Genomic DNA, 18,697 nt, shown 5'->3' with positions numbered 1-18,697 from the left:
GATTGGAGAAGGTTTTCTAAAAAGACTGAGCTTTGAGACCTTTCCCTCGTTGCTTACCAGTGGTTCCCATGCCCTTCTTTGTTTGAAAAAACCCATTATTTCAATAAATGCTTTTTGAACTGGGTGCTGTAGGAATTACAAAAGAATTCTTCATCCAGAGCTTCTTCGTCTGGGTATTTACTCTCTTGCTGGGTTCTCAATGCTTAGGCCATGAAAAGATGCTGTAAATGTCTGAGTGTCCCCAAAGAATGACTGGACAAGGAGAGAGAAGGGAGAACTCGAGCAGTAGGGGAAGACCCTAAGGAGCCACAGCATTTGAGCGGTTAGAGTTAAGAACAACTAAATAACTTTTAATTCTCTTTTAGGGGAGAGTAGTAGGGGTGGGATTGGGTTCGGTTAGGACATAGGCCTGGGAATCGGGAAGGGACAGTTGTATGTTTTAGGGTAGTAAATGAGGGGACCCTTGTGGAAGTTCCGTTATTACCCCATCTTTTTATTTTGAAAATGTCAAATCAGTAGGAAAACAGTAATATGAACACCTGTTTACCCTTCTTCTAGACGAATTGGTTATTAGCATTTCTGCCACGCTTGTGTCACACTCTGTATGTACATGTTTGGAATCAAATGTGGTATATATGTTTATATGATTTTCTTTAACCACTTGAATATAAGTTGCAGATGCTATGACATTTCACCTTTAAATACCTGCTAAAGAGAACTTTATTCTGTGTAACCCCAGTGCAATGATGATACCCAACAATTTTTGCATTGCTATAACATGGTCTAGTATATAGAAGATATTTACATTTGGGAGTGGAATGTGTATGTATTCATTTAAACTCAGGTGGACTTGTCCAGCACAATGCATGTTTAGTGAATTGGTGGAACAAGAATAGTAGGACCACAGAAACTGGTTTCAACATATTTAAAAAGTCCTATATAGCCAGTAAGATAGAAAAAGGAAGCCCATTATATTCTGATATGCTATATTCTTGAAGATACAATCTTAGATAAGGACAAAGCATAGAAGAGTGTAAAAAAAGAACTTGTAAAAAGCGGTGGACGGATGGGTAGATAGAAAAGAAAAAAAGAACATCTCGGAAGGATGAAAAATGAACTATAACATTTTCATGTCTTTAGGAGAAGGAAGTAGATAGCTGGAGGACAGGTTTGAACATTATTTATTAGAAACGGTAAGTAAGCATAGGCTTAGGTTGATACTGTCATTAACCTTGTAGGGTATAGGACCATACTTCTGTCGACGTGCTAAAGAAATTTGGAGAATGAAACCTGAAACAAAGATGGAGAAAATTTTTTATCTCGTAAATTTTGAAGGGACATTTGATGTTTGTGTCACTTAAGGAAAAGGATGTTCACGGTGTAAGGAGGTATTGTTTTCAGAAAGTGCTGGTGTGGAGAGGAGGGACTTGGTGGCGGGGGGCAGTATCCAGAAAGTCTGTAATTCCATAGAGGAAGCACAAAGAAGATCTCTCAGGAGTTTGTTTATTCCTCTTGGATATATTTTTTTTCTCCTATAAGAATGAGAAACAGAATTTTCTCATTTGTTTCAGTAGAAAAGTACAGAAGATGGCAAACAGGACGCAGAATTTATTTACATTGTGTGTACATTTCTGCTACCTTTGATGGTGAAAGAAGATAAATATGTTAAAATAAAAGCTGCGAAGAGAAAACGAACATTTAGGAACAATAGCTGGATATTCTCTTTATTTTTAAAAGAGATTCTTGGGTTTTACTGAAGATTATCTGAAGGTTCAAAGAAAATCTTACCGAGTAATACTAGAAATCAGTGTTATTAGTAAATTATTTCCGATAGTGATTCTGTGTGATGTTATACAGTGTGGGCGTTTTTATGTATTTATATGGTGAACTTGTATGATATTTATGCTTAAAAGTTAGTTTTTTTGAAGTGTGTTGAAATACGTTGCCTGAAAGGTTAACATTAATTTCAGAGTTGACTCAGCCACATCCCCCTCATTTTTGAATGATTAACACAGAGTTATCGATTGGTACTCAGTGCTGTTTCTCTTGAAGGCTGGTGTTTATTAATCAGTGAGTATTGAATTGCTCACAGTGTCCATTAGGTGTCCTGCGGTTAATGAAGACAGATGGTCCACCCTTGATAGATGCTTCTGGAAAGTTAACACGTCCACAGTGGTAGTTATATTCCCATCAGGGAGGGAAGCCGCTGACCTCAGGCAGGCCTTCAGGAGGAGGGAGACTGTGCGGTTTCATTGGGCCTCCCTCTCTTAGTGTGTGACCTTGCAGGGAAAGAATTTTGATTTTATCACTTCTTTCAGAGTTGATGAGGACTGTGAGACTGAATGATGTTAAGTAAGCTAAGCAGAATTACAAGCTTACAGGATATTGAACATCTCAGCCAGGTAACTTGTTAAGGTTACTGTGGTCAGTTGTAATCTGGTCAAAAGGATAAAGTTTGGACCTTAACTTTACTTGGTGAACATAGAAATTAGATGGGGAAGAATTTGAGATATTTTCAACTAATACTTTCATCAAGTCTTGAGAATTTGGTAGAGGACCTTTTTTTTTTTCCCACCCCAGGGCTATTCTGCGTTAAAACCTGGCCCTTAAAATCAGAGCATCTTTATATTTTGGGGCTGGATAAACATGAATTCTTCTCTGGTGTCCTTTGTAGTTAGTTACCAAAAGCCCCATTACTCTGTGGCAGATATGTTACAGTACAAAGGTAATGATATAACAGCAATAATAATATTGAGTGCTTACCATGTGTTGGGCACTTTGCAAAAATGTCGAGTTTCCCTCCCCCACCTATTGTTCCATTAATCCCACAAAAGCCCTAGGAAATATAGTATTATCATTCCCACTTTATAGAACATCAAAGCTTAGGGAAGCTCATGACTTGGAGCCCAAGTTCAGAGGCAGGTAACTTGACTCTAGAGAAACCTACGACCGTAGCCACATGTTATGGAATTTTGTTCGCACATTTCACCTTCTTTCTAGTCGTGTTTCCCTTAGGAGCTAGCATGGCCATTTTGAGATACCTCACCTCTCAAATGAACACTTAGGAAGTAACAGTTATTGTTAACATATTTAAGCAGTAACTTTTAGTGTAGTTTCTTTTTGAAGACTGCTGATCTTAATCTGTTTTATGGTAATTCTGAGTAATAGTTTGGACCATTAAAAATGAAGGGGGGGGGGAAACCCAAGGATATGCAAAGAAAAACTATTTTTCCTTAGACTCTCTTACTGTTAACATTTTCCCCATTTACTTTATTATTTGTGTGTATTTTCTTGTTCTGTTTTTAAATGTGTATATGTGTGTGTATCAATGTATTTTTTCCAGATCATTTGAGAATGTTGCGTATATCATGGCCCTTTACCCCTGGATATTTTAGTATGCATTTCCTAAGAACAGGGATGTTCACTTATACAGCAGTAAATATTTCATAAATTTACACTGTTAAAATATTTTTATCTAATCTACTATCTATATCACAGTTTGTCAGTTGACCTGATACTGTCCTTTATAACATTTTTTCCCCCTGTGGTATAAGAGCCAATCTAAGGTTATATGTCACATTTCCTTGCTGTATCTGTTTACTGTCCTTTCTCCTGGCGTGTTTCTACAATTTGTCTGTTATCAGATTGACAGTTTTTAAATTGCTTCTTCTGTGTTTGTCTGAAGTTTCCTTATCATTAGATGCAGGTTAATAACCTCAGATATGTAGATGACACCACTCTTATGGCAGAAAGTGAAGAGGAACTAAAGAGCATCTTGATGAAAGTGAAAGAGGAGAGTGAAAAAGTTGGCTTAAAGCTCAACATTCAGAAAACTAAGATCATGGCATCCGGTCCCATCACTTCAAGGGAAATAGATGGGGAAACAGTGGAAACAGCGTCAGACTTTATTTTTTTGGGTTCCAAAATCACTGCAGATGGTGATTGCAGCCATGAAATTAAAAGATGCTTACTCCTTGGAAGGAAAGTTATGACCAACCTAGATAGCATATTCAAAAGCAGAGATATTACTTTGCCAACAAAGGTCCATCTAGTCAAAGCTATGGTTTTTCCAGTGGTCATGTATGGATGTGAGAGTTGGACTGTGAAGAAAGCTGAGCACTGAAGAATTGATGCTTTTGAACTGTGGTGTTGGAGAAGACTCTTGAGAGTCCATGGGACTGCAAGGAGATCCAACCAGTCCATCCTAAAGGAGATCAGCCCTGGGTGTTCTTTGGAAGGACTGATGCTAAAGCTAAAACTCCAGTACTTTGGCCACCTCATGCGAAGAGTTGACTCACTGGAAAAGACTCTCATGCTGGAAGGAATTGGGGGCAGGGGGAGAAGGGGACGACAGAGGATGAGATGGCTGGATGGCATCACTGACTCGATGGACGTGAGTCTGAGTGAACCCCGGGAGTCGGTGATGGACAGGGAGGCCTGGCGTGCTGCGATTCATGGGGTCACAAAGAGTCGGACACGACTGAGCGACTGAACTGAACTGAACTGAACTGATACATTCTCAGTCACATCTTCTTCATTCTCCTTGTTTATTCTTTTTCAAAATCAGAAAATTACCAGTGATCCAATAATAATATCTAGGTACAGATCTTGGATTCCTTCGGTTACTCCCACAGCGTCTCTGTAGTAGGGAAACCCTGGGCCATACGCTGCGTCTGGCAGCCTTTGGTCTGAAGCGGTCTCTCAGTCTTCGTGCTTCAGGGCATTGACAGTTCTGAGGAGTCAGTCAGTTACTACTAGCGTACCCTTCAGTTTGGGTTTGTTTGAAGTTGCCTCCTGTTTAGATTCAGGTTTTGCACTTTCAGCAGCAGTGCTGCACAGGGGACATTGGGTTCTTCTCAGGACATCATTTTCAGAAGCACACAATGTCCGTTTGTCTCACTTCTGGCCATGTTGACCTTGAGCCTTTGGCTAAGGCCCTATCTGCCAGGTTTGACGAGTGTTACTCTCTCCCTTTTTTCAAATAGTAACTATCTTGTGGAGTGATGTTTTTCATTAATAAACTGTTGCTCCTCAGATTTATAGGCTTTAGAATCCAGGGATGATTCTTGACTGAATCAGTTAGTCTTATGATGGTTGCCCAATGGTGATTTCGAATTTCATCATTCCGTCTTCCATTATTCACTGGCTTTCTTCCACAAAGTGTTCCCTTATCTCTCACTGAAAAACAAAATCAGATTAGACTCATGAATTGTTACTTTACTCTTCTCTTTACTTATTTTGAAGCTCAAATTGTCTTAGATTTGGCCGGTAGGAGCCTCCTGAAGCTGATTGCGGTGTCCTTTTGGCGTGCCTGCTCTGTTCTTTGAGACGTGCTCACTTTCTGGCTCTCAGTGGTCCTCCTCGTGCATTGCCTCTGCCTCAGCCCGGGAAGTGGCCGTTCCTCCGGGGGGCATGTGAGGGTGCCTAGTTCTCTCTATCCTGGCCAGACTGTGACTTTCATACTGTTTCACTTTTGCCAATCTGATAGATCAGAAATTACATCTCAGTGTAATTTCAGTTTGTATTTCTTTTATAAATGAAATTGAACATCTTTTCATACAGTGTGTATACTTTGTATGTGTCTGCGTGCGTGTGTGTGTGTGTGTGTGTGTGTGTGTGTGTGTGTATTCATGGGACTTTCCAGGTGGCTCAGTGGTGAACAATTCACCTACCGATGCAGGAGATGCAAGAGGCACAGATTCAATCCCTGGATCAGGAAGATCCCCTGGAGCATCTCACTCCAGTATTGATGCCAGGACAATCCCATGGACAGAGAAGCCTGGCAGGCTGCAGTCCATGGGGTTGCAAAGAGTCAGACGTGACTGGGCACGCATGCATGAACTTGTATATCACATCCTTTGCCCATTTTTTCTGTCAAGTTACCAGTCTTTATTTCCTCCATTTTAAGTCTTCTTTGTGTCTTATGGATATTAGCCCTTTATCTGTTATATGAATGCAAATACTTTCTCCCATTTTTTGCTATCTTTGGTTAATGATTTTTTTGCCATGCAGAAAAAATTGTTAAACATTTTTATGTAATCAAATTATCAGTCTTTTATTCTTCCTGATTTTGACTCACAGTGTGTCTTCCTTGTATCAAGTTTAGAGATGAATTTGCCAGTTTTCCCCCTCTTGTACTTATATTGGCTTCATTGTTTTACATTTAGATCTCTGATTTGTTCAGAGTCTGTTCCTTATGGTATGAATTTTATCTTTTTCCAGATGACTTACCAATTGCTTTAATCAGTTATTAAAAAATCAGTTTTTGCCCTAGTGGTTTTTAGACACCCTCTTTATCATAAGCAGTACTAGCATTCTATCTGGTTTTAAACTTTCCGTAAAGTCCACTGATTTGTCTGCCTGCCTGTGGGCCAGTAGCACACTTTTCACTTAAGAGGCTTTTTATAGTATAATTTAATGTCTGAGAGGCCTAGTCCTCGCCTCTACCATTTGGTGTTCTCCTGGCTGTTCTTGCACATGTGTTTTTAATATGAAGCTCTGTATCAATTTTTCAGCTTCATTGAAAAGAATTATTGGTATATTTATGGAAATTGTATTAAATTGATAAATTAACTTATAACAAACTGACATTTTTATAATGTTGGCTTGTTCTGTTCCAAAATAAGAAATGTCTGTTTGTTAAGTACTTCATTTGTAGCTTTTTAGGAATGTTATAAAGTTTTCCTCAGATGGGTTTTATACATGTCATTAAATTTATTCTTAAATATTGTATTTTCTTTATGAAATTTTTTTTTTTACATATTATATCATCGCAGTCAGAACAGATCGGTGCATGTAGACCTGTTTCATTCTCTGAAATGGACCTTTGGTAGTCTGTTGTACCCTAGTTTAACTTTTCCTGTTTGGTATATTTTATGTTGCTTCTGAGTTTTCCCTACTATAAACAATGCTGTGGAGGATAGCTTTGTACCTATATTTTTGCTTACTTGTATTTATATCTATAAAATACATTCTTGAAAATGGAATTGCTTATTCATAGATCATGTAGATTTTTTGGGATGTGTATAATACCAAATTATCCTCTCAAACTATTCAACACTTTTTAAACAAAGTAAACTTTATTGTATATGTCCTCTCTTAAAAGATATTCAAAACTTTCTTTGTGAAGGAAGGGTCATAAAAGTTAATTCTAAACAAAAAAGTATGTTTCCATTAACATGGGGAATGTAAAGATAGCAAAGTCATGATTTCTCGCTTAAATAACTTAAAGATAGTTTTGGAAATCAAATATGTGTTTAATTATATACATTACAAAATAGAAGAATTTCTTTGGTAGGTAGACTTAGAACTGAGCCCCAAAAAAGTGTTGAATTTAGGTTAGTAGGGAGACTCAAAGAAGGACATTTCATGTGAGAAGAGCATAAGCCAAAGAAGCAGAATTTTACCATGTTACATGAGGTCAGTGAAATAACTGGCCTTAGACTGCAGCAGGTGTTTGTTCTTGAAGATAAAGTAGGAACAGTTTGGGGAAGACCTTGTGTCCCACAGAGTTTGGATTTGATCCACTGGGCAGTAGAAAGACCTTCTGAATTAGTAATCTATTGCCATGTAACAAATTACCCTTGAATTTAGTGGCTTAGAACTAAACAAGCATTTTACGGTCTCTTAACAATTTCTGTGGTTTGTGGGTCAGGGATTTGGGAACTCTTGGGAGAGTTCTATTCCTTAGAAGCAAGCCAGTAGATTCAGCCCACACTCAAGGAGGGGAGGAGGTAGGCATTAGTTTCCACCTTTTAGGGAGAGGTGTGTCAAAGAATCTGGGGATGTTTTAAAACCACTCCACTATCTGTATTCTGAAGAAAAGGAGAGGTGTATGATTTTGAAATGAAGCATACCATGGTATCTAGCAGATTAATCTGGTAGCAGTGGCAAAGAATAATTGAAGAAAGGGACAAATAGATTGACCTTAGTGCAATAATCCAGCAGTAGGGTTAATGGTGGAGTTGGTTGGGGAGATGAGAGAGAACAGGGGTGCTGCAGAAAGAGAGGAAGATGTGAGTAAAAAGTGGTTTCAAAGTTTTCTGACTTGCAGAATGATCAAGCATGTAGTAACTGGAAAGAGGAAACAATTTTGAGGGGATAAGGGTGCTTGTCTGGTTTTGAACATTGAAGGGGAAATTCCTAAGACCTTGAAACATGAACCAGGTCTCATGTTGAAATGTCTAGCTAAAGAGGGAAACTTAATGTGAAGTTTAACCCTCATGTGAAGTGAGGGTTACACTCTTCAAGGGATGAGTGTACAGAGAGGCAGACCAGAGAACTGAAGACCAAGTCTGGGGGAAACCATGGTCTGGAGTCTGGTTAGAAGGGAGTGAAAAAGTTGGCTTAAACCTCAACATTTGGAAATCTGATCCCATCACTTCATGGCAAATAGATGGGGAAACAGTGGAAACAGTGAGAGACTTTTTCTGGGGGGCTCCAAAATCACTGCAGATAGTGGCAGCAGCCATGAAATTAAAAGATGCTTGCTCCTTGGAAGAAAAGCTGTGACCGACCTAGACAGCATATTGAAAAAAGAGAGACATTACTTTACCAACAAAGGTCCATCTAGTCAAAGCTAGGATTTTTTTAGTAGTCATGTATGGATGTGAGAGTTGGACTATAAAGAAAGCTGAGCACCAAAGAATTGATGCTTTTGAAGTGTGGTGTTGGAGAAGACTCTTGAGAGTCCCTTGGACTGCAAGGAGATTCAACCAGTCCATTCTAAAGGAGATCAGACCTAAATACTCTTCGGAAAGACTGATGCTGAAGCTGAAACTCCAATACTTTGGCCACCTGATGGGAAGAACCAACTCATTGGAAAAGACCCTGATGCTGGGAAAGATTGAGGGCAGGAGGAAAAGGGGACAACAGAGGATGAGATGGTTGGATGGCATCACCAATGCAATGGACATGAGTTTGTGTAGGCTCCCAGAGTTGGTAATAGATAGGGAATCCTGGCATGCTGCAGTCTGTGAGGTCGAAAAGAGTCAGACGCGACTGAGCAACTGAACTGAACTAAGAGGAGCTGGATCTGTAGCATTAGAGAAAGATCTGGCTGTGTTCCTGATAAGAACAAAAAAGGTGAAGTGATCAAGAACTTCAGATATCAAGGAATCTGAAAAGAGTGATGTTTGAAATGAATGCATCTGCCTGTAAGATTATTAGAGGTGACAGCAGTTTAAGCGGAGTAGAACAGTTTTGGAAATTGGATTATAACATTTAATTCGATGATTAACTTTTTTTAAAAATGTGCCTAAAGTGGGAGGATGAGTGGCTGGCATGCCTTTCATCACTTAGATTCTGAGATCTTACATCCTTCTTGCCTCCTTTTAGCACCACCAAGCCTTCCTGGAGTGGAACTTCTGCTCAGTTCTTGGATGGAGGGATGCAGTACGACTTGCCTTCTCTTGTTTTCAGGGACTCTTAACTGTGAGTGAAATCAACTTACTTTGATTTTTTTTACTTCTCATACTGTTTTGACTGTTCTTATCTGTGCTTTTATGCCCTCCTTTCCTCCTGCCCCCGCCCCCGTTAGTGTGACTTCAAGATCAGATCCAAGCAAGGGGTCACCTGTTTTCCCTCTTCCTTATCTCTCAGCTTGAAGCACAATTCTGTTATTCATTGGTTTTGTTCATTGAACTTGCAGAGATGACTAGTAAATCTGATTAATATAGCTGCTGACAAATAGAAACACTAAATGGACAGACCATTTTGAATTCTTTTATGTTATGTATCTGTATATATATTTAATCAGCTTTCAAGTTAGTAAAATAATTGTCAGTAATGTGGAACAAAAAACATGAAAATATTTTAAAAATCACTTTATGTGAAATAGTTTAAGATTTCTACAAGGACTTGAGATCAGATGGACCAGGGAATTATGTAGTAGAACACTGACATAGCCAGAAATGAAATCTGAGTTTTCTCTACTACATAGTGTGATGATGATTATTTTGATTTTTTTTCCTAAGAGGGCTATTTTTTTTCTTTAAGAATAACTTTTGAGTCTTCTAAAGACTTAGAGAAACTAAGTGTATCAGTAGTAACTCTGGGTCTGAATTAAAGGGCAGACTTTATACTGTGGAAAAAGAAAAAAAGAACTATTGCTGATAAATGCTAGCACAAAAAGATCTGGTAACAGATCATGGTAACATCGTCTCTGAATAAATAGGACAGCGTTAAAAGATGTATGCCGGTTCTGCACTGTGCATGGAAGGTGGGCATAGGAAGAGCTGAGAGGGGCAGGGGAGGGGGAGAAAGCCGTCAGGAGTGAGGGAAGTCTGAGACGCTCTGGGGTGGAGAGCGCAGAAAAGAAGGGACTTTAGAGGAAGCATGAAACGAGAAACGAGGGCTCTGAACACGCCAGTACTGCCGTGACGCCTCTTACATCTATTTTTCATTGTATGTGTTAAGTGTTTCTCATGTCAGTGGGTATGAGAGAGAGGGACAGACAAAAAGTGAGAAGGTGTGTGCTAGGAGAGGGCCAATTCTGTTGTTTTATTTTCACAGTTAAACGTATGGATATATTGGCAAGGACTGTCTCATGACTTCTACTACTTGTACTTAGGCAGCGAAAAAGCAATTGGTGTGGTTAATTGACGTATTTCCCTTTTCCTCCCTCCGTCTGCTCTGTCCCCTCCTCTCTCCCTAATATTCTCTGAGACCCACTTTGAGTACCATCAGTCCCTGCCCCTTCCTCCAGTGGCTTTCTCCCATACCCAGCACTCCACACCTTGCTGCATTCCTTGTCTTCCTCCGGATCCCTTGACTCCAGAATGTCCTGGGAATCACTCTATCCCTAGTCTCCTCCAGCATGTTATATAAATGTCTGTTGAGGTGTTTGTTTTCCCTGCGAGACTATGAATTCCTTAGTGGAAGGAGTCGAGTCTTACTCACCTGTGGATCCCCATGTCTAACGAGTGTTAGTGGAATGAACACACGACTGACTTCCCATGCCTTGTAGTAGACACACCACCAGCATGGCAGTGGTGTTGCTGCACTTCGATGGTCAGGAGATCTGGTGGCTAGGGAGACAGACAGATCACATGAGCCGCAGAGACTCTTCAGTAGATGGGAAAATGAACAGCGTGGACTCCCTGACCTTGAGATGCTCCTCCGAATAGGTTTCAGCCACGGCTCGGGAGCGAGAGCCAAGTGTAGATGGATGAGACTGTAGTACATGGCACAGCAAAGCCTCACACACAGACAGCCTTGAGAGCCTGCGACCAGTTTAGCCTGGGGAGGTTGGGAAATGGGTAGGCAGCTGCTCACCTCGTGGAGGAGGAGGAGCAGGGTGTACCAGCCGTAGAGGTCTGAGGATCACTGTTTGAGAAGTTGAGAAGGAGCTTGAGGCTCCTGGGAGTTGGTAAGTAGACACGTGGTAGGAAATGAGATTAGAAGGAGCCGAGTTTGTAATCCTGATAGCTAGTCTTTGCCCTGTTGATTGTGGGGAACCGTTGGAGATTTTAAAATCGTAGGAATGGTACAGTTTCACCATTTTAGAAAAATGCTCTGGCAGCAGTGTGAAATTGGACTGGATGGGGATAAACTAAAGAGAATGGACTAGTTAGGAGACGAGTGAACGCAGTGGTCCAGATGAGCAAGATGAAGGGCCTGGGTCAGAGCACTGACAGTGGAGGTGTGGAAGAGGAGGCCAGGTGGGGTGTGCTTCGGGAGGTAGCATCCGTGAGATTTATGGACCAGGCTCCCTGTAGCAGTTGGGAGAGAGAAGGAAGAGTAGCAAATGGCTGCTGATTTTTGAATCCTCTATCCATTGGGTGAAAGGAAGCTTGGACTTGGTTTCGGACATCTGAAAGGGGGGCATCGAAATGGCAGCAACTATCAGACCATTGGCAACCTGACTCTGAAGTTTAGGAAAGATGTGGGTGGTGGAGTCACATTGTGTGAATGGGTGAGATTACTAAAGGGGAAGTATCTGGGCCTAATGAGGGCAGCCCCCGCAAAGGACCCCTGGACATTCCAGCCTTTAAAGGGCAGGAAAAGCCCATTGAAGAACAGCTTCCAAAAGGGAAGTGGTCATGCTGTATTTAAAATGGATAAACAACCAGGGCCTACTGTATTATTTTATTGGAACTCTGCTCAGTGTTACTGGCAGCCTGGATGGGAGGGGAGTTTGGTGGAGAATGGATACATGTTATATAAGTACGGCTGAGTTCCTTTGCTGTTCACTGGAAACTATCACAACATTGCTAATCAGCTATCCTCCAATAAAAGTTTATAAGAAAGGGAAGTGGTGAGTATCAGCTACCATCAAGAGGTCAAGTTGGCATGAGAAGTAGGATGAGGCCACTGAATTGGATCGAGTCAGAGGCTTTCAGTGAGAAAAATTATAATGGTGGTGTTAGGAACTTCATTCCAGTGGCCAAGTGCTGTGGGCGTTAATGAGTATAGGCAATGAGTATGTATAGACTACCTTAAAAACAATTTGAAATCGGAGATAGATTCAGGAAGAGGGTAGTGGGAAGGTCTTTATTTTGGCATAAGGTAGTATGCTTCTGTATATGTATAAATAGTAAATATAGGTGTGTTTTTTTTTTTTAACCTATGGGTGTTTCTGTGAATTCTTGAGTTTTCTGTCTTGTGTCAATGAAAGACCTTTTTTAAAAACAGACCTAAGCAATGGCAGTGACATACCAAGGTTGTTTAAGTGGATGATCCTGACAAAGTGAAAAAGGTCATTTACAGAACAGCTATTTCTAGAACTCGGGACCTTCATGGAAGTAAGCCAGTGGGCTTCAGTGTTGTTTGAAGGCTGCGCTTATCTCTGCATTTTTGTTCAGTGTTTTGCTTTGAAAGCTTGGAGAGCACCGCTGAGTTTTTGAGTTTCGTCTGCGTTCTGTGATCAGTTGTTAAGAGAGATCTAAAGTCTGAAGTTTGTGTTGACTTTAGAAAGTCATTCTCTGAAGCCCATTTTTGGAGTGAGTTTAAAGAAAGAAGAGTACCAAAGCCAGGTTCAGTCTTAAACAGTGGATGCTTGGAAAAGGATAAGTGGTTCTCTGGGACCATTAGAGTGGATCAGATTACCTTCTAAAGTAATGATGAAAACAAAGACTTAAGTCAGAGGGACTATAAAACACCCTAAAATTCTTCCTTCAGGCAAATGATACCAAGTCATCAAGGATAGATAATTGTTTTCTCTCCATTTTATTTTATTTTTTTGAATATTGACAGAATTAGAAATTTTATAACCCTTGTCAGTGGTACATGTTTTAAGTGTTTTAGCATCCAGGTAATTAGGAAGTACGGAATCTCTTCTGCTCTATTTCAAGGCTCTTCTGTTGTTCTGACTGCATACATTTAAAAGCAACTAATTAATATCCATAGTGAAAAATATCTCACCGTAAAAATCTTGGATAAGGCAGGCACTTGCCTACCTGGAGTTGGGGACTGAAACCACAATAAAATGTTTATAACTTACTGTTTTATTCAGATGTAAATGAAAGAACAATGCTCAAGATATAGCAAAGATACCTTTAAAGTATGCAATTTGTGTGACCCTTGCTGAGTCAGGTGAGTGGTGATGCTGGACAGAGAGAGTTATAGAAAAAACGACTTCTAGCAAGGACCCAGGCTACAGAGAACAGGGGGGTACGGCTGAGTGTCTGCTCAAGGAGAAGGAGTCTCTGAAAGGGGCCCACCGAGTGGCGCAGTGGCGGGTCTAGTGGCTGAGGGGAAAGCTTTTGTCCTTAGAGGACTAGGTCTGGCGCCTGTGGGGAAAAGGACTCTCTCTTTGCCTCAGGACTCAGAGAGGTCACCCTGCGTCTGGGAATGGAGGCAGAGCATCCTAATAGAGAGTACTGACTTCAAGGAGCTGCTGACCAGAGGGAGAAGGAAATCGTGGAACGCCTAGGAGGGTCCTTTTTCTAGGCCTGCCATGAAATTGCCCATACTGTGCTTAAAACTTAATCCAAATGGATAGCATTTGTGGTCCCAAGATGCACTCATAGTAAATAGATGAACTCTCAGTCTGGTGGCTCAGACGGTAAAGCATCTGCCTGCAAAGCGGAAGACCTAGGTTCAATCTCTGGGTCAGGAAGATCCCCTGGAGAAGGAAACGGCACCCCACTCCAGTACTCTTGCCTGGAAAATCCCATGGACAGAAGAGCCTGGTAGGCTGCAGTCCATGGGGTTGCAAAGAGTCGGCCACGACTGAGCGACTTCACTTTCGCTTTCAGTCTGTTCCTCTGGAAGCAGTATCACGTGGGGGATTCTTGTTCTCAGATAAGAGAGAGCAGGATGATATCTTCACAGGGCAAAACTCCGCTGTATTTAATTCAGGTAGGGTGACAAAACCCAAGTGTTAAATGTCAAGGAGTAGAAAAGTAGTCTTTTTTTTTACATAGCAAGTGATCCTTAAAATTTCTTCTTTAATTGCCATAGCTCAGAACATGGCTGAATTTGGCCCACTTAAACTGCTATAGGTCCAAGAAGGGTAGAAACCTGCAATTTGTTCATTCATGTGGGAAGGAACTCCAGTAGCATCAACAGAATGTAGAACCTGGAGGCATGATAATATATGATTGTCCTTAGTGTAGGTGGAATCCAAAGACTGGAATAGGTTTGAGGTGTAGAGATGTACATGACTCTAGTTTAATTATTCTCTAGTTTTTGTCCTCATTGTCTAACTCTTGCTATGTTTTATGAAACTGAGTATTCTCTACTTTAAAGTGGAGCAGGAGTTACTCTTTGATACCAGGTAACACCTTAGCTCACTTTCTCATTCAGGATGTGTTTCAGTTCAGTTTAGTTCAGTTGCTCAGTCGTGTCCAACTCTTTGTGACCCCATGGACTGCAGCACACCAGGCTTCCCTGTCCATCAACAACTACTGGAGTTGCTCAAACTCATGTCCATTGAGTTGGTGATGCCATCCAACCATCTCATCCTCTGTCATCCCCTTCTCCTCCCGCCTTCAATCTTTCCCAGCATCAGGGTCTTTTCTAATGAGTCAGTTCTTCGCATCAGGTGGCCAAAGTGTTGGAGCTTCAGCTTCAGCAGCAGTCCTTCCAATGAATATTCAGGGTTGATTTCCTTTAGGATTGACTGGTATGAACTCTTTGCAGTCCAAGGGACTCTCAAAAGTCTTCTCCAACACCACACTTCAAAAGCCTCAGTTCTTCAGAGCTCATTTTCCTTTGGGCTTTTGATGTCTCAGTTGGTAAAGAATCCGCCTGCGATGCAGGAGACCCTGGTTCGATTCCTTGGTCAAGAAGATCTGCTGGAGAAGGGCTAGCCTACCCACTCCAGTATTCTTGGGCTTCCCTTGTGGCTCAGCTGGTAAAGAATCCGCCTGCAAGGCGGGAAACCTGGGTTTAATCCCTAGGTTGGGAAGACCCCCTGGAGAAGGGAACAGCTGCCCACTCCAGGATTCGGCCTGCAAAGAGTCAGACATGACTGAACACCTTGTGCTTCACTTCATTGTTCCTTACAGTCCAGAACTCACATCCGTACACGACTGCTGGAAAAACCATAGCTTTGACAAGATGGACCTTTGTCAGCAAAGTAGTGTTTCTGCTTTTTAATATGCCGTCTAGGTTGGTCATAGCTTTTCTTCCAAGGAGCAAGTGTCTTTTAATTTCACGGCTGCAGTCACCATCTACAGTGATTTTGGAGTCCAAGAAAATAAAGTCTCTCACGGTTTTCATTGTTTCCCCATCTATTTGCCATGAAGTGATGGGATTGGATACTATGATCTTAATTTTTTGAATGTTGAGTTTTAAGCCAGCTTTTTAAAAATTATTATTTATGTATTAGTCAACATAATGTATTTAGGATGTATTAAGTCAACAGCTAAGTCTTAACACATACTGAATACAAGTGGATTGCATGTTTTGAGTGAATACTATGACAAAATCAGAGGCAGATGTTATTCTCAAGTGATCTAATGGGAGAAGAGGATGGATTGAGGATGGGGAACTTGGGCAGACCCAACCTAGGTTCAGATCCTCATTTTGACATGTACTAGATATATAACCTTGGATAAAGCTGCTCAGTCTCTCTAAAGCTTCCAAATTTATAAATCTAGGACGTGTCAAGACCAGGATCTGTGTAATAGTACCTGTTTCATTGGAGTGCTGGAGATAATGGTTTGTAAACTTAGGAACTTGGAAAGTCCTCTGTAAATCTGGACAGCACACACAGATGAGAATACTGCCCTGTGGGTCTAGAGTGTTGTGACTTTGCTGGAAGTTCAGTGGTAGAGATAGGACTTGGGGAATTATCCATATGGAAGCAATCACCTAGACTGTTGGATTCTGAATGACATTGCCAGAAACAAACTCAAGAAAAACAGGACAGAACACAGAATCTTGATTTTTTTTTTTAATCCACAGAAGTGAACTAGCAGTTGTATTTCTTATTTTCTTTGATGTTTTCTTTCATTACCTTATGGTAACTCAGATGTTAAGGGAGTTGAATCAGGCTGATACCAGTATGAAGATAATTTAACTGATCAACTCTTTTTAACACAGAATATCGAGGCTATTGTGTATCCTTGTCATCGGTTCTAGCATTAGAGCTACTTTTTAAGTTCTGAAAATAAAACAGACTAAGAAGTCATCTTGGTGGTTGGCTATCAAACTCAGGAGCTTGGCTGACTATTAAAGATAGGTGACTATAGATAGAGAGTTTTCATGCACAGTGAATGAAACTGCTGAATGATAATTTGGTAAATATTAAAGAAATGGTGGAGATGGATTTCTTAGCTCACTGTTTTATTCAGACATTGTGGTCTCAACTTATTTGAATATCTCCAGATGTTTAATATCACTGATTGCCCTTTTAAAAAAAATTATGTAATGTTTGATACATGGAAAAGGGCATATAAATCTATAAATTAATAGAACATTATCAACACATTGAAGCTACTGTGTGAGGAGGAGCTTAACTCATTAACTTCATTATTATAGCTTACTAAACATTATTCATCCATAATTAAATACTTCCAGAACACCACTTCTGTGTCTTCTGCCAGTTGTCTGATGTGAACCTGGGTCTTTATTGGTCAGTCAGTTCTGTGTTTGAGAAAAAAAGAGCTAGACATGGACCAGAGGGGTGTTAGGATGGGCTGGCAGCGTCAGTGTCCGTCACCACATCTAACCAAGAAGAGAAATCCTTTGGCTGTCTCAGTTCCTACTCTGGCATCTGAAGTGAAATCCTCTTTTGGTTAACTCTGCCTGGAGCCCTTTGTGACCAGGGATTCTGGGAAGTATAGTTCCGCCTAAGTCAAATTGCTCCAGTATAAATCTGCACACGTTCCATTCCTGTACTTATTTGTTGTATTGTAAACCAGAGACAGTCATAATTGTTTCTGCTTAGAAAATGTCAGAAGAGTTATTTGAGATATCAGAATAGTTTAAAAATAGAGTTTAACTTGATTATATCATTGTTTCCTTTTCCATTAAACCATATCTTCATTTTCAGAGCCATGAGATAACTTAAAATAGGAGTAATGCAATCTTACCTTCTTCTGTTGAAACGAAGAATTCTTTTAATTTGATAAGTAAGTTGAACCTTGAGCTAAAATAATTGAAAAAATTATCCAATACAGTGCCATCTAGTGATAAATGATTTACTTTCTGGTTGAAGAGAACTGCTACATTTTACTTCTTGATAAATCAAGAACTTCACCTTTAATCATGCCTAACTCCAAATGGACATGAATTGGAGCAAGCTCTGGGAGTTGGTGATGGACAGGAAAGTCTGGCGTGCTGCTTTCCATGGGGTTGCAAAGAGTCAGACACGACTGAGTGACTGAACTAAACCGAACTCCTAAGATATATTGTAGAGGACTGTTTCTAAATAAATCAAATATTTGTAAATAACTAGAAAAGAAAAAAAAGAGCTAGGAAAAGTTTTTTTTTTTTTTATCCTCAGACTTTATTTTACCCCTACATATACTTAGGTAATGAGTCATAGTTTGTCTTTTTACTGGATACCAGTTTTAGGATAATTTTTTGTTTTTGAATTGAACAGGATTATTTCAGAAATGTGGTGTAGCAGAATGATCATGGCCTTTAGAATCAGGCAGACGAAGGTTTGTATTTGGGGCCTTATTTTTCTTATAATCTGCCAGGCAGTGTTCCAGGAACTTTATATGTACTGAATCATTAAATATTCACGAAAACCTGATGAGGCATTTTGCAAATGAAGAAACCAAGACTCACAGAACGGTTAAGTGTTATCTCATTGCTTTTAGGTTATTTGTGGGTTTGTTTCTCTAAAACAGAGCGACTGTTTGCAGGGGAGGTCTTACTTGTATGTTTTCCCAGCATCTAGTATAGGTTCATATGTCTCCAGTTCAGTTGGTGAATATTTGATTTATTGATTTATTCTTTTGCTTCCATGAAATGAGACAGAATAGCCACAGCAGGACAACAGAAAATTAAATTGTTTGGTTAAAATATCCATGCAAAAAATATATATAATTTTAAAAAGTATTATATAGTCAGAAACTGGACTAGGTTCTAGTATCTTCATGGTCAGTTTTTAATTTAATTTTAATCTCAGCTATACATGCACAAAATTCAGAGTCCAGGAGCTGTACAAGGCTTGTTATAAAACTCAGCCATTTCCTAACTCTTAGCCCCACCCCAGTCCCTGCTGTCTGGAGTTCAGCTCTAGTTCAGGAACTAATGGCTTTGTTATTTGCCTCCGAGTCTCTAAATAGCAGGTTGC

This window comes from Ovis canadensis, chromosome 4 (assembly GCF_042477335.2).
Source record: "Ovis canadensis isolate MfBH-ARS-UI-01 breed Bighorn chromosome 4, ARS-UI_OviCan_v2, whole genome shotgun sequence".
In the NCBI taxonomy this organism is placed as follows: Eukaryota; Metazoa; Chordata; class Mammalia; order Artiodactyla; family Bovidae; genus Ovis; species Ovis canadensis.
This window is presented reverse-complemented; position numbering follows the sequence as displayed.